Below are 14,820 nucleotides of genomic sequence, written 5' to 3'. Positions count from 1 at the left end.
CCAAGCAGGCTGAATTCTCTCAGGGTATTGTTTGAATCAGTCTCTACGTTAATAGACCATAGGGAAAGTTTCCAACAGATCTTTTTGCTGATAGTTTTGATTACTCTCTACTAGAAAATTTCAAAGGCTTTTTGCCAGGCGGAAGGGAACATGGGGATGGAGAAAGAACTAGCATGACCAACAAACAATAGAGCCCAAAGCAGTGGCAGCTAATTTTTCAATCCTAAATGCTTTGCAAATTATAGTCCTTGGATCACTAGGTAACAGCAATAATCTGACAAAGTCTATGGTATCCTTTAAGATATTAATGTTAACTCTATTTGAAATATTCCTCATTAAAATGCTTTTCATCTTGCTGAAAATACCTTTTTTTCCGTCTCATGTTTGACAGCACCAATTCTCTTTGGGTCTTTGGTTGTGCTGGTCGTTGAAGAAGCAGCTTCGGATAGTAATTGACAATCTAGAGAAACATCGCTTAGCAGAGGGTAAGAGAGAAAGGTTCCGTCAGAAAGCATTAGGCCGACTGTCCAAGAAAGGGAGTAAGTCTGAGTGGCCTGAGGGCCACAGACAGGTAAAAACATTAAAGAAAGTTTATCAAGGTATTCTTCTTCATCTTGGTTGAAATAATATCATCCACTTTAGTGCTTTAAGACGACTGTTCAAATGTATTCCTACATTTGATAATACAGTTTGGGACCCAATAAAATGAACTATACTAGCATTATGATCCTAATTTAATGGAGAAGAAAACCAGCTCATTTGGAACACAGTATTTGTTTTGTTAGATTAACCTCTTTGCTGAACTGAGTTCTGGGTTGGATTTCATTTTCTCTCTCCTTTCATGCTGGGCACACAACCTACATTTATTTTAAAGTTATTGACCTAAAGCTGCCTGTAGAGCAGTCTCATTCAGACAGGTCCACACTTGTCAGGAAGACAGGTCTGTCCAGGTTAACATTTTAGGCCATGGTAGGCCAAATAAAAAGGAAGTACTGTTTTATAGCTAATAACTTAGAACTCCTTGTATACATGTTTTGTGGGACAGAACTCCCACTTAATGTTAAAAAGGATCACAGTGTAGTTAAGGCAGTTGATATATAGTCAAAGCAGAAGGAGCCATATTTCTTAAGATGATGAGAGATAAAAATATACTGGAAAATATTCAAGTTGAGGGGTACGCAGGAAACTCATTTGCACTTTACTTTTGATTTGTGAGGAAGGGCTAAACACTGAAATAATTTTTAAAGAATCACTTAATATTTATTGATATAATTAATATAATTTATTTAAAATAAAAATTTTAAATATTCTTTTCCTTGATATAAAAGTTCTGTTATTGAGAAACCTAACAGTAAGTAAAAAGTGTGTAGTAAGAGAGAGGAAAATTAGCTAAGGATAGAGCTATGGTTGAAAATGAAAGCCCCTTTCAGGGTATTTTTCCATTTTTTTTTTACCAATATATATATATAGTGAACATTTTCCTATTCATCCCAATATAACATTTTTTAGCATTTAAGATCAACTCCTGTCACTATTTGTGAGAATAAAAGTATATGCATTTGTTCATGCTGTATATGAGTATAATTTTAATATATACTATTCATGTATTAACATTTCTAACGTCTTTCACATTTTAAGTGTATTATTATAAAATAAATCATACATTGGTAGGAAAGGACAGAAAGCAGAGTCGTTTAAAGTTGATTAAAAAATAAAGAGAATTTGATAGATTGTTTTAAAAGGGAAACAGCTTCGGATAGTAACTGACCAGGGCTTAGCCTTGAGCATCCTGTGAAAACCACAGGGCGAATATTTTTTAGCATTTAAGATCAACTCCTGTCACTATTTGTGAGAATAAAAGTATTTATATGCATTTGTGCATGCTGTACATGAGCATAATTTTAATATACTGTTCATGTATTAACATTTCTAATGTTTTCACATTTTAAGCATATTATTGTAAAATAAATCGTACATCGGTAGGAAAGGAGAGAAAGCAAAGTCGTGTAAATTGATTTTTTTAAAAAAAGAGAATTTAATAGATTGTTTTAAAAGGGAAACAGCTTCGGATAGTAACTGACCAGGGCTTAGCCTTGAGCATCCTGTGAAAACCACAGGGCGAATTCGGTTCTAAGCAGTCATTGGCGGGACACGGTCATGCTCCCTTCGAAGCATACTTCACTGGTAGCTTGAAAAGTTTCCATCCCTTTCAAGAAGTCTTCTCCGCACCCACTGCGGTCTACAGTGACCTCTCCTTTCTGTGAAGCACAAGATTGCTGAGTGACCGCCGCCAGTGCAGCCCTCCCTGGCTGTTCCGCGTTTCTTTCTGTATGTAACCAATCCTGCAGATTCCCTGGCCATGCTGCGGTCGTGGCCTCCTACGTGACGTTTCAGGCGAGCGTTCACCAAACTTTTACTTCTAAGCGGCTACTTTTAACGTGTGGCGGCCTTTGCAAGTGGAGCAAGAGGCAGAGAATTGCCAACACTCCGGAAATCCTGGGAAGCCAGGGGTGGAAGTGGGCGGGGGTGGCGCGACTGGAGGGCCCTCGATGGACTAGATGTAGATGTAGGAGCAGGCGAATGCCTTGCGGCCGCTGTTTTCCTGGGTAAGTCCCCAGGCCTTAGCCCCGCGCCGCTCCTGCCCACACCTCCAGGTGTGCATTCCCCGCCCGGAACTACTCGTCCCAAACCGATAGTTTGCCCTTGCTAAGTTACACTGGGAAAGTGGAAGATAAATTTATAACCGTGGGTATGGAGATGTAGGCGAGCACAGTCACACTTGCCTCGGTCTGCAGACCCAGTCAGAAGAAAACTCAGAAATAGAAACGTGTGCACCTTCCTAGCAGAGAAGTCGACTCCTGCTTCTTGCATTCTCCCGTTAAAGTCTGAGCTGGGAGAAACTTTGTGCCTTCCGGAAAGTCAGAAACTGAACTACGGGAGAGGCCATGCTAAAGGGGTTTGCGGGCCCCGCGATGTTTTCCAGAGCTTTTCAAGTGGGACGAGTAGAGCGACAGAATGAAAATGCAACATGTGGGAGAGCCCACCCGAGCCCCGCAACCCGAGGGGCCCGGAGGTGAGCGCCAGTGGGGTTGGGAGTAGGGATCCCAAGCTGGCTGCTGCGGGTGTGTTTGGGGGTGGGGGGGTCGGGGGTTGATAAGATAATGAATGGGAGACTTAGGCTACCCCTCCGCCCCTGCCCTGCAGCTGGGGCGGGAAGTCCGGCAAATGAATGGGGGAGGAGGAGCGCAGAAGGTAGAGACCCTGGGGGCGTCACACCAGGTAAGGGAATGCTCCAAGGGGAGGGAGTCTCGGGGTGCAGGAGCTACTGACTTGTGCTACGTGCAGCCAGCAGAAAAGAAAGAAGGAGGAAGAAGAAAGGAAGCTGGCGTCGGAGCTGCTGCTCCGGCGCCCCCTCCCCCGCCGCGCCTGCCAGCGCGCCAAAGCCGGAGCAGTGGGGGCAGAGCGGCGGCTGACGCTCCCGGAGTTACGACCCCCCCGGTCTGCCTGCCCAGATCCTGGGCGGTCTGCGCCCCTGCGCTGCGGCGCCCTCCCCTGCTTCTCGGCAGGGCGCGGGACTCCTGCCGGGTGGGCGCAGGCGGCCGCCCGGCTCCGACTGCCGAGGGGCGGGCGGAGGGCCGGGCTCCGTTGGCCGCCGGGCGGGAGCCGGAGAGGGGGGCGGTAACCGCGCAGCCCGAGGCCAGCCCGAGGAGGGCGGGAGCCGGACTCTCGGCTGCGGGCGCAGGTAAAGGGGCGGGCGGGGCATGGGGACAGCGCCCTTGGGCGCAGAGCCTGTGGCTGCCGCGTCTCCTCCGCGGCCAAACGGCGCGCTAGGATCGTACTGACCCGCGGCAGACTGGCTTTGTGGCCGTGCGAGTGAGAGTGTGTGCGCGCGCGCGCGCCCTCTCGCTGTGTCGGGTGTGGGTGGGTGTGCGTGCACGCTAGCCGGCCTGCAGGAGGCGAGGCTCTCCTGGCCTCCCTAACCAGCCAGTTGACCGAGCCCCAGGAGGGAAGTTGTCGCAGCCGCCCGGGCCACCGGCCCTCCAGTCCCCCGGCCAGGTCAGTGCGTCCGGGACGCGAGCTGTGCGCGGCGTCTGCGGCCCGGACCCGCCCAAGTGACACGTAGGTGGCCTCCGGTTACCTGGATCTGGGTGGGAGCACAGGAAGGCTTGCGCAGGGTGGGGCGCTCGAAATTCCCCCAGAGCGGCGTCGGGGTGGACGTGGACCGCCGGGGTTCCCGCGCCCTGCAGCGCGGAGCTCCCGCACCTCTTGCTTTCATCGACAGCTCAGTAATCTTTCCCGGGATGAGGACTTTAAACCTAAATTTCTGTCCAGCTAGCTGCCTAACAAACACGTTTAGCAAGTAACTTGGAAATTAAAGCAAGGGAGGGACCTGGCTTTGAGTTGGTCGTTTTGAAATCGACGAGCCAATTTAGTTAGAGTAGGGCTGTTTGTTGTGAATGGATTTAAAGTTTATTCTTGTTTTTCTTTGCTGCCATTTGGCCTTTGATGTGTAAGAATGACGGCATCCAGAACTTGTTGCTGCCTTCAGTCTGGGGCCTGAGATTGTTGCCCTCTGCTGTTACTTCTCTTTTTCTTTTTGTTGAAATTTATGAATTTTTCGTAAATGTGGGTTTCCAGGGAGTACTCGCTTGTTGAAGTTTCACTGTGAATGCGTTGGTTCCCACTGGAATAGATACGTATTAGCAAACATGAATATTGGTGGAAACATGTAACTGCAGTTATGAGAGCAAACTCGTCTGTTACTTCAGGCTCTAATAGTCCGTGTTTCTCACCTATTTGCGTAAATATCCTTTGCCCAGCGTAAGCATAACGGTGAAGCCACAGGTCTGAATCAGAGCCTGTAGTTCTTGTTAAAGGGAGACTCTACACTGGGAAAACTTCTAATTTCTCGTTAGAAACTATTCCCTTGTCAAAGAGAAGAGTAATCACCAAGGAAAAAGGGTTTACACTGGAATTATGGCTCTTTGGACCTAACTAAATTGCATTCACACACACACACACACACACACACACACACACACACACACACACACACACGCACGCACACACACACACACACACACACAGCCGTCTACTTGTTTCTATCCTTGATTCTCGAGTTCAGAGTAGGAGTGAGTTTATTTGCCACAAATGCCATATTTTAACGATCAGCCTTGCTAAATATGTTAAGGCTGCGTTTTCTTGATTCTATTTGTGGATGAAGAGTGGCAAGAGAAAGAGGTAGTGTGTGGCGGGAAGGTTCGGGCTGAGGGGCCCCGGCGGGAGGGCTGGGCTGTCATAATCCGGCCCTGCGCGCGCGCCGCGTCCTCTAGCGGTGCGAGGGACCGTTCCCAGCCAGTCAGCGCGTCCTCCGCCTCGGTGTACTCATCTGGAAAATGGAGGGGCTTGACGATCTCTGCTCTTCTTTCCAGCTCCCCAGATAACCAGAAATGAGGGGCGATTATGCCATGTTATTCTAGCAGGAAGGGAGTGTGAACGAGTTAGTCCGGGAGGGAAGCGAGAGGGAAAAGAGGGTCAAGAAGGTGGAAGAAAAGCAGCGGTAGGACCTGCTTGGAGAGGGAAGAACCCTGAGCGGGGTTGATTTTCCTCTCTTCCTTCACCAGGGCATCAATAATACTTCCCCCCTCCCCCATCGGTCTCCATTACCTTTATTATTCAAAGTGCGTGTGCCTGCTTAGCCTTAAAATTGCCGTGGAGTGGAGTGAAGGTGATCCCTGTAGTCTGACCTGACCGACTTCGCATCTGTCTCATTGCCTCTCAGGGGATCTGCCTCTGGCCAGTGCTGTGGGCACTGAGCGATCTCAGTGCCCTTGCGAATGATGGGGAAAAAATGACATCAGTGGGAATTGTAAGTGGCAGCCCTTTCAACGACTTGAATTTCTAAACATCTCTTTTCATTTGAAGCTAATATTTAAAAAAAATAATTTGACTTAAAAACCTGTAGACCTTTCAAGGTTTTTACTGAATCTTTCTCACTGTTAGGCCTACTGGAAAATTGAAAGAAAGTAAAACTCACTTGCTAAGTCTTTTTGATACATGATGACATTCAGTCTGAAGTTAGTGATGTTTAGAGCCAAGTATCCTATTTCAAATGCTTACTAAGGAAAGTTGCAATCTGGACGGGATACACTGTATCATTTTCATTGGGAAGCTCCAAGTGTTCAGCAAATAACAAGACTTGAAATTTAATTTGAGGTCAGTATTTTAATGTCTGTGCTTGATGTGTGTGGCCTGTCTTTAGTTTTTTGGGTACCTATATGCATACACACTTGAGGAATGTGATGTATTTTAAAGGTGCAGGGTAACTTAATAATACCTGAACATAAACACTTGGTTTAAAGTCTGAAAGTTTGCTCCGGCCCTTGTTAACTCAGCATCACACTATGTTTTACATATCATGTTATTCCCCCAAAATCTCTATTGTGTTATTATTTAACTGTCTCATAGAGAACTATTATGGATGTCTTAAAAGGTTGGAAGAAAAGGAGGAACTTTAAATTGAATAAGCAATTAGTGCGTTCCCTCTATAGTGACAGATAAAGATGAGGCTCTAGAAAGAGCTACTGCATGGAGGGAAAAGATGTAGCTAGCTTGAACATATAGCAGCTGCACTGTATAACTAGGGGGCAGCTGTAGACTCCAGGAAACTTGGCCTGCCAGAGAATGGAAAATTAAATTCTGACTCTGGAGAAGACTTCACACAAGGGACTTGAAGGATGAAAGCGATGCATCTCTTAAAAGATGAATGGTGGGAAGGGAAGATGTAGTTGGAATGAAGGTAACAAAGGCTGGAAAGGTACAAGGCAGTAAATTATGGGGACCTGGGATGTTATTTTAGGGAACTGTGCTACATGGGGATGGAGGTGGGAAATATTATTTAACCCCAAGATGCAGGAGGACACTGAGTGACACAGATTGGGGCTTAGTGAGGGGTGAAGTGATGGAGAGGATGGGGCTTTCATAAATCTGTTACCTTCTGTTATAACTCATGGCTGCTAGGTTAGTGCACTGCTGCCAGCTTAACCAGATTATATAAAGGTTTAGAAAAAACAAAAATGCTGTTTTTTCTCCCTCATATCCCTCCAAATTGACAGTGGTCTCCTAAGAAATCTAGTAGAAATTTAATGATACTATTGTGTTACATCTGGACCTTGTGAGGCTTTTTGAACATGTGAGTTAGACTCACTCCAGGCACAGAGCTGACCAAGAAAGCATTTTGTTTTGTTTTGTTTAGGGAAGGGCCTGCTAGTTAATACTAATTTAAACATGACTCTAAGGGCAACTAGCATTCTTAACCCTGTTTATGTTATACATAGTATTTAACCACAGTGGTTGAATATTTGTAGCACAGAAAAGGAAGAATTTTTAGTTTAGGAATGGAGTTAAAGTTCTTACAAAGGGTCGGAGATGATAGAAGGGAGGAGGTGGCAGGAAAGTTGCACCTTGGGGATGGCAGAGAGGCTGACACAAACCTGAAAGCCCTTTAAGTGCGTAGCTTGCTTAATAGTGTAGGCTGATACTCTAAGAACCTTTTTTTCTGATCATCTGCTTTCCTTTCCCCTTAATCTCTGGAGTGAAGTTGTTCAGTTCATTAGGTCTCAGATGGGAAGGATCCCTGTGGGATCCTTTGGGGAGGCATTCGGCAGCAGCTCTCTGCTCTGTAGGTTCCCTCTCACACCCAGTACCTTCGTGTCACTAGAGGGAATGAATTGCTTTTCAGCTGCATGTCAAAGGTGGAGCTGATGTGGGGGAGTCCTCCAATTACCCTTGAATCTGGAGATGCTGGACTGCCAAGGAGACAGGCCTTTAAAGGAGACTCGGTCAGCTACTTCTTACTATCTTCTGAACACAATTTGAATGAATGATCCTCCCAGCCGTTTGTTTTATCTTCTGCAAGGGAATTAGGGTTTGACATGTTAAGCAATTAGTTACCTTAGTCAAGGGGAAGGAGCCCAAGGCCCGTATACTTTATTTCTTAGAAGGATACATTTTTGTTGTTGCTGTTTGTTTGTTTGTTTTGAGGGGAAGGGAGGAGTGGTGTTGATTATATTTAAATTCCCAGCATTTTTTTTCAGCAGGTTAGCATGATTTCAAAGTAGCATTGTTGTTATTTTTGAAACAATGGGATGGGGCAGTGAAAATTGTTTTAATACTTTGTTGTTAGCTCCTGTCATCTGATCAGTGCTATGGAAATTTTGATCTTGAATTTCATGGAAAATCCAAATTTCTTTCAGGAATGAAAGATGACTTATTTTTGCTACATGCCTGGGTTTAGGTTATATTTTGTTATTTTTTTCACATTGTTTTTAAAAAGTAGCATAATGACAGGCCTGACCTTAGTCCAGTGCTGATACAAATGGGCAGAAACTCAAGTGAGGTAGAGCAGGCTGGGTTTGTTGCATTTAATATGGAGATAAGGGAAAATGATTTCAAAACTAGCCTTTCCTAACAGAGCAAAAGAAAGTTTGACTAATAACACGTTGTCACGGATCTCTTGGGAGTTTCCAAGATTGAAGCTGTTAAGGGAAATTTTGTTCATTACGGCCATCATGTGCGCCTGTGCTTCTTAAGGTTTAGGATTCACTATGCAGATAGTGCTTCTGCGGGCCATTCCTCTTCTTTCTTTTCAGCAAGTTTCCCATTGCCCATTTCTTAACTGTCAATGGACTGGATTTGATTTCACATAAATCTGCTATACTCAGTTTCCTTTATGTTTAAGTGGTTCTTCTTGGCCAATCCCTGAACTGCCTTCATCCTGAAATTCTGTCCTGAAAGAAGAATCCTGGCTCTTTGGGAGGAGGAACAATGCAGGGACAGAAGAAACTAGGTCCGTTCAAGCCAAGGAGCACTTCATTGACTGTGTGCTATATACCAAGCATTGTGTTGGGTGCTAGAGGCAGGGAGTGGGGGTGAACAAGGCGGGACACCAGGACAAATCCACAGACATATTAACAGATGGTTGCCCTTCAGTGTAATGAGTGTGATGGTCGGGATAAGCATGCGGCATGATGGGACAAGCACGGGCACCTGACCCTCGGGCTTGGTGGTGGGGAGGGTCAGGAAGGCTCCTGAAGGTTAGGATCTGGAAGAACCCTAGTTGATAAACCAAGAAACCTACAAGATAAAAAAGGGATTGAGATAGAGGGCATTAAGAGGCTTTTTCTTTCCCGGTTTCCTGTTGCTGGGTAAGTCAAAGTTCCTTTCCTGTTAATATCTGTAAAATAGGATTAGGAAATGATATTATCTGGTTGCTAATTCTAGTTTTCAGTGGCTTGTTCCTTAATTTAATCTATTCATTTATTCTTTCCATATTCAGTAGATATTTGTTGCACACCTTCCATCCTAGGGACCAGTGAAAATCCACGTGTAAGGGCCTTTCAGGGAGCTTGCATTCTATCTTCTGTTCACACCAGGAGTCCTTTTGAAATGCCTTCAAATACAGAGCACATTGAGTTATTCTTCAACCTTAACTAGTCCCTTTTTTCAGGTCAGCTTTTCTCTTAAGAGAAGAAAGAGATAGAGCCTGATAGTCTCATCTTCATTTTATAAACTTGAAATGTTTTGCCAAGATTAACCTGCTAGTTGTCAGCTATAGACACAGATGTAGCTGTGTCTTTTCTGCAATCCTGGCTTGCTTCCATCTCATTTGGGATATTCTTAATTTTGACCCAACTTGTGTTTGAGTTTCTATATTCAGGTTATGACTTCTTAGAATAATCCAAACCTAATGTTTGTGGGAAGTCGGACCTATTTTGAGGTCATGCTGTCACAGCACTTTGTTAATGCATTTTCCTTATCTTGTTTAAGTAACTAAAGATCTGAACACAATAGAAAGTATTCCAACCAGCAGAAGGTAGCTGCATTCATTTATAAAAATACAACTTCTATATGATTCGAACACTATAGACGTGTCTAAAGTAAATGTAATAATCTCACTCTGCCCTTTCAACCTTCCCAAATCTTTGTGTGTATATGTATTTATGTGTGTGTCTGTGTGCATGTGCATGTACACTCCCTCCTGCCTCTGTTGAATTTGGACAGGCTGTTTTGAGGCTGCCACTACGGGTCAGAAGTTTGAAGTCTGAAGAGCCTGCGTGGCTCCTCTTGCATTGATGCAGCACAATGTTACTCAATTAAGAATTCTTTTTGGAGAGATATGAGTATCTGGCTGTTAAGAACGGGGAACAAGAAAACTATTTACAGCTGCATGACAACTGAGAACAAATATTGCAGAGAATGTTATTTCCACAAGAATTCAGCTTCATCTGGGTCTCAGGCAAGGGAGGAGGGGTGTTTCAGAGCATGTGTTTGGCATTTGCAAACCTTTTGTTAGGTGGAAGACAAGGCATCTGTGGAAGGCCCATCAGACACTTCTGGAGCAGAGAAGATTGGTGGAGTTACTCATTACATGCAGATTTCATTGGGGGAGTATTAAAAGAGGACTCCCTCCAACGTTGGTAATCAGCAGATGATAAGGATGGAGTGTGCTTAGGACGGGAGAAACACTGCCGAAACAGAGTTGCCTTTTGTTAAGGGGCTGCTTTGCCATCTTGGACTACGATTTGTTGGGAGAAGGATCATTGTCCTGTCAAGAAAACGAGGCATTCATTCTGTATTCAGTATTGAATGTAGTTTCATGGGAACTGCTTGCGTTACTTTCTGAGTAGACACAGACTTAAAGGTTCGAAGGCTAGGGCAGGATGACTGTGTTTTCCAACTTAACAGTTTATCTGTTGTGTATCAGTTTATCCGAGACCCTGCACTTTTATGAAGCTGAAGTCTTTGAGCCATTATGTGGGTAAGTCCTTATGCTTGGCTGAGGACACTAAAAGAAAAAAACAACCACTGAGAAAGTACGGTCCTTGCTCTCAAGTGGCTCCTAGACAGGGAGAGCCATGGATATAAATGCCTAGGACCAGGCAGACAGTGATAAATACAATAATGAAGGTTTCAACAAAGTGCCACCTGCATATCTGAGGACGGAGAGGGTAACTCTACCTCAGAACAGAGGGAATATTTGCAGCAGGATTCTGGCCACAGTGGACAAGTTGGCTAAGAATCTCACTGTGCAGGAGCAATAAGGAGGGCTCAAGTGCTGCATGCGAGTGAAAAGCTCTGGTTTGTGGCGTGGCAGTGGCATGCTTTGGGTCAGTTTTGAAGGGCCAGCAGAACGGTGTTGGGGACAAAAAAAAAAAAAGGGCACACCGATGCTATTAACAAAGGGAATGTGAGAGTATGAGGATTGTCCCAGCGAGGTATGTTGGTTTTAGACATGAATAAAATCAAGAGATGTTCATCTGGCAGCTAGAAACTAGAGTTTAAAGCTTAGCTGAGAAGTCAGAGCTTGGCAGGATTTAGGAGTAATTGTGTTATGTCAAAGTAAATATGAAGTGAAACTTATGTGATAAGCTGGAGAGAACTTTTAGAGTGAGAAGAGTGATGTATACTGGATTTTTAAAAAAAATCTTTATTTTTCCCCCCAGCTTTATTGAGATACAACTGACAAATAAAATTGTTAAGGTATTTAAAGTGTACGACATGATGGTTTGCTACATATACACATTATGAAAGGATTCCCCCCACTGATGTACTTGTTTTAACAAGGACTACAAGATGTATTTTGATTCTTTAGGTTATTGTTATTATTAGCAGGTGATTAAAATAGTTTTACAGGTTATCAAACATCCAGTGTGCATCCACTATTGGCTTCTCTGCATGAGGTGGTTCTGGGGCGCTTCAAAGAAGGTGGAGTTGCAGCTTGATGTTCCTTTGGAGTGAATGAAATCCCCCCAGAATAATCCATCCCAGCGAAGAAAAACAAATCCTGCAAATATTGAAAGACTGATGGTGATTTGGGGGCTGAGAAGAATTGCAAATGTAGTTTTAATGTACTGCAGGAGACAAGCTGAAAAACTTCATGGAAGAACTTTGGAACCCCCAGAAATCTGAAGACCAGGCTTTGAGAAACTCCAACAAGTTTGTCATTGGGGTTTATGAGACCTGGTCAAGTAAATTTAAGCTTTTATTGCCTGATGAAGGTAAAAGTAGAATACAGTATACCTTTGTACTTTACTTGGTTAAAAACACCTTTTCCAATTAAAAATGTATCTCCATTTCAGATAATTGGTATGTCTTCTTGCATGTGAAAGAACAAAGATAAACCTGTTCTTTGTCTTTTTCTTTCTATGTTATTATGACTCTTTAAAATTGCACTCATTTCTGTTTGGTAGTAAAAACAGTACCTGCTCATTTTAGAGTTTGGAAAGTACAGGAGACTCATCCTTAGTTCCGCCACTTAAGAATAACATCCTTATTCCATTTTGGGATAATTTCTTGCAGTTTTAAAAATATTTGATCCTCCTGAATATTCAATGCCATTCTGCTTTGTATCCTAAGTACACATGCCATTAAAACCTTTTGTTTTTAATTTCCAGTGAATACATTAAAGTCACAATATTTAATATGTATCATATTTAAGCAATCATTCCCTATCTCTGCATGCAGCTTCTCTGTCTCTTTTAAGGGTTCGTGCTCTTCTGCCTGTTTTTAGTTGCTGATGTTCCTGGAGTTCTAGCCTTACTCTAAGTGGTCTCGGTGTCTGAGCTTCCCTCCACAGTGAGCTGTGGTTTCCAGGCCATTGCCGCTGACTGTCTCCTCTGCCTGGAATGGTCTGTTCCCAGGGACCTCTCACCATTTTCAGGTCTTCACTCAGATGTCACCTTCTTCGCGAGGCCTTCTCCAATTACTACATCTAAAACTGTATGACCCTTCCCATCTACATTTTCTTCTCTATTATATTTATCTTCTGACTTCTTAGATGAGGGAAAGTATTAATTTCTCAAAAGTCCTATTTTATTTACTACTGTTTTCCAAATGCTGAGGACAATACCTTGTACATAGTAAAACTCAAATTTTTTGAAGGAAAAGTTTGGGTGAACTGAAGCTTTTTGAAGAAAAAAATTTGCCATCTACTGAATATATTATCATAAAGATATGGTTTTGACTGCATGTGATTTACTATCTAGTAAAGGAGACAGCCTCTGAACAAGTAACTCAAGTGTGATGGGAATTAGGGAGAAAAGTAGGCCGTCCTGGGAGAGTGTAACAGGGAGACTGTCTGGGAGGGTGAGGAAAGTTTCTCTGAGAAGGTGGCATTTATCCTGAGGCTTGAAAGATGAGTTGAATAGTTAAGTGAAACTGGGTGTGGAGGATGGAAAAGGGAGGAGATATTGATAAAGAAAGAGAAGGGTTGATTTAATTGAAAACAAGAAAATGAAAGTCTGATTCTCAGCGAGTTGAAATTAGGTCATTGTTTTAAATGATGAAAATTATATAAGGATAGAAATTGATCAACTGGCATTTTTGCTGTTTAGTATTTCATTTTTGCTAATTTTGAATTAGTCAACAGTATTTTTATTTTTAATTTTGTTAGCCATTATTGAGGGAGGAAGAATTTGCACTCTGAAAGTGAGCAATTTTTAAAAAATGGGAATAGTTTAAATTCTATTTTTTGCTAATACAAATCACTGTAGAACTTTATGATGGTACAGGGAAAGTAAACATTCTTGTCAGCACTTCATTGGGAATGGTTCAGTAACTAATGGTTCAGTAAGACTTGCTTGAGTATTATTTTATGTACGTAAATATAGAAATTACTGGTTTTATTATATCATAGTAACTTAGGTTTGTACAAGTTCTATTTTTTTGTTGATTAAGGTTTCTGTGTCCTGATGCTTGAAAAGAGCATGATTTTCTCTAGGTGATAGTACTAATATGTTTATTAATTCAGCCATTGTAATAGTATGATTCACATCTTCTGTGCCCTGATTCTCTACTTGAGCTGTCATAGACTGACAGTGGTCCTTTAGTCTCTCTGTACAAATGAGCTTTGTTAGTTTATTTGTAACAATTTCTGAGTGTTAGCATAATATTAAACACATAAAGTTTCTTGTAAGGCCTTTATTATGTGTTTATTAATATAAAATAACCCTCTATACATTTAGAACTACAGTCTACATTTTTCTTGATCATAATGCTGTCAGTTCCTCTTTTTTTGTCTTTTTCTCAAATGGCTTCACTCATCCTTATGATTTTAAACTTTTGGTGTCATTTTATTTAATATATTTTTGCCTGTAAGTGAAAACTAATTAGATTTTGTTTGAACATTTCTTAAAGGGAAACTTATTTACTTTTATATTTATTGTTGTAACCAGTACATTTTATCTTAGTGCTTATCCTTAAGTTGTCTCTTTGTTGTGAAAGGTACTCAGCCTTGAGTTAAAAGCACTGGCTTACCTTTTCCCCCCAGTATTTAATCATGTGGCCTTAGATAAATTACATAATATCTCTAAGCCTACAGTTCTCTATTTGTAAAATAAAAAACAAACACACATACACAAATTCTCAACTAATGCTTTAAAAATGCATGGCACACTGAATGTATTAGCTGTCACTATTATTGTTGATAGGTTGCCTCTCATGAAATTGTTGGTATTTGACTGTTCCTGACCTATAAAAATGGTTTTTTTGAATTTAATATGGTTCAATCTGATATCATGTTTCCTGGTTTTTATTTTCTGTCTTTTTCTGTGTGTTGTTTGTTTCAGTATATCTGTACTATTTTGAAATGGCCAAGTCTAGTTTTCAGTTTTACTAGCAATCGCCTTTATGTTTTCCAAATAGATTCATAAACATATGTTTCTTTGGTTCCCAAAGAACTAAACTTTTGACCCCACTCCTCTGTATAACAAATAATTTAGTATACCTTTATTTTTCTTGTCTTCTCTCCCTTTCCCAATT

The 14,820-nt window shown here is 42.4% G+C and overlaps 1 protein-coding gene across 8 annotated transcripts in view; it reads left to right on the top strand.

The window, feature by feature from the left end:
* Positions 1 to 2,164: 2,164 nt before the first annotated feature.
* The window catches only part of LPAR1 (lysophosphatidic acid receptor 1), a 128,153-nt gene continuing 115,497 nt past the window's right edge, over positions 2,165 to 14,820 (top strand). For 2 of the 8 annotated variants that reach the window (XM_036903366.2, XM_036903357.2), the window contains exon 1: positions 3,880 to 4,056. The gene's annotated coding sequence lies outside the window, so the exon portion shown is untranslated. The other 6 variants (XM_036903362.2, XM_036903360.2, XM_036903358.2 and 3 more) reach the window with 6 other exon arrangements.

Source organism: Manis pentadactyla, chromosome 3 (assembly GCF_030020395.1).
Source record: "Manis pentadactyla isolate mManPen7 chromosome 3, mManPen7.hap1, whole genome shotgun sequence".
Classification (NCBI taxonomy): Eukaryota; Metazoa; Chordata; class Mammalia; order Pholidota; family Manidae; genus Manis; species Manis pentadactyla.
This window is presented reverse-complemented; position numbering and strand designations above follow the sequence as displayed.